This window comes from Cryptomeria japonica, chromosome 7, assembly GCF_030272615.1.
Source record: "Cryptomeria japonica chromosome 7, Sugi_1.0, whole genome shotgun sequence".
Classification (NCBI taxonomy): domain Eukaryota; kingdom Viridiplantae; phylum Streptophyta; class Pinopsida; order Cupressales; family Cupressaceae; genus Cryptomeria; species Cryptomeria japonica.
The window spans coordinates 199,470,640-199,472,973 of NC_081411.1; positions in this window are offsets into that span (position 1 = coordinate 199,470,640).

Genomic DNA, 2,334 nt, shown 5'->3' on the forward strand with positions numbered 1-2,334 from the left:
TAATAATTTACGGTTTTTTAATAATACCCCAAGGGTGGTTACAAAAGTCACACCCTTTCATTATAATAATGTTTCTTAATTACTTTGAAATTTATATATTCCTTTATTACAAATTCTTTCACGGGAAAAAGTCCCATAACAAAACAAACACATTACAATTCATTAACACATTACAATGAAGCTCATAAAACCTAAAGAAATCAAATTTTAATTTTAGGTAAAAATTCACAAATATTTTTAACAAGCCACTTACAAATCACAAAAGATAGTTTTGAATTTCTAAGAAGTTTTTTTTTGGGAGTAATGGACATGGTTTAATTAAATCTGTTCCTTCACAATCAACTTCGAAGATTTGTATTATGCTACAAATTAGCTCTAGAAGGTCATCTTTTGAAAGCTCGGAGAATTCAGCTCTAACAAAGTCATATTTGGAGTTCAATAAAAGAACTTGAAATACGCATAGTTTATCTTCAAAAATATACAAGAAGCATGATAGAGACACTCAAGATTAAAAGGAAGTGTTAGAAATTAATAACCTCGAGTCAAAGTATTAAATTTTTTACTCGTCCTGTATCCATGGCCAAGATCTCTTAGATCTCGAAACATCTCTTCCTATTGCAACCACAAACTTCAATTAAGATTTTTGGATAGTAGAACTTTTTTGGGATAACTTTATTATTGGAAACTGGAAACCGAAAAGTGTAGAAAATTTAAAGAAATAATAGGGAATTGTTCAATAAGTAGAAAAGAGCGAAGAACTTAGTGGCAACAACTATAAGGAAGAACAAAGTAGCAGCTCTAGAACCATACACCGAACAGACAAAGCACCTTCGTGAGAACTCCCAACAACTCTAGATAGCATACATATCAGCTTTAGACCAAGAATTCACCGCAGCAAGCAAGTTGTAAAGATTTTATAAAGGTTTTTTTCTTTATATAATAGAAAATATATTTTCTTAGCTTAAAGAGATTAGTCTCCTGTTTTGTCTATGGTCTTGTTTATTTTGTTTTCTCTAGAAAACACATATTTGGATGCTCTACGGTGATATTGTAGTTATTTGGCATCCAATGCCTCGGATGATTATTCATCACAGTCAATCTGTGGGCAAGAGGATTGCCTATGGTATTGCGCAATTGCTTTCCCACGCAACCATGCTTTCTTCGATAGTGAGAACTTATATTCTACATTGAAGGATTTGAGCATCTTAGCCATTAGGTTGAAGTCCACATTGATTGTGTGGTGGAGCATCTCCATACAGTTATGTAAAATCAGGGCAAGTTATTCAGGTGCATGTTGAAAAAAGGAGTGGCCTTACACATTGAATTCCCCGTAGTCACCACTATGGATGATATTAAATGTTGTGACGACCACCCTAAGGGGCCAAATCGCTTTGCTTAGTTTCAAGATATGAAGGCTAGACTCAAGTTTTTTTTTGCTTTGTCGGGGTTATTTTGAAATTTAGTCAATTGGTATCTGTTGCTCTAAGACAATGAACAATTGACCTTTTGTTTTTTGTTTTTTTTGGTAATCGGGGAAGGCCACAGTCCAAAGTTGTTAAGTCTAACCTAATAACTTAATCTTATAAGTAACTACAAATTGTCATATTTTTCATACTTAATTGGTTGAATATAAAAGATCAGTAAAATGTTTATTTTTATAGATCTAGTAAAATTCAAGCAAATCTGAAGTTTCAAGACGCCTCTATATAAAAGCTTCAATACTACTCTCAGTCTATATGAGGTATAGTTTTTTTAATTTACGAATCATGATTAATATTTAAAAAACTTGCTTCTTTGAGATAAGTAAAATCATTATTCACTTGACGTGGTTCCATCCTTGTGGAATTAGACCGTTCTGCATATCCCCAGTAAAAAGTTTTAATTTCGTCATCTTTTCTTTTCTTTTGTTTTTTTTCTGTGTTTTCCTCTTAATCTGAATCGTAATAGTTGCTAGAGGGATGAAAATTTAAGACATATTTCGATTGTTTTAAATATTCTTATTTAAATGTAATATTTTAAATAATATAAATTATTGTTTTTCTTCTTCGTTTTCTGTTTTTCTTTTTTGATCTACTGAACTCACACCTTTCTTAAGGTTTACAAAAATACAATTCAGATACAAGCTAGGAGAGAGGATCCAGTAGTTGAGCACCCTAACTTCACAATTCTCAAAATCTTACATGAAAATTTCAAATCATTCCCAATTTTTCGCAGAAGAATACTTAGCATGTCCCTTTCTTATAACTAAGGTTTCTAGGTGACATCATCAAATATGATGCCACATCAGCATGTTTTTTCCAAGGTGTCCAAAAAAACCCAAATAAAGGTGAGACT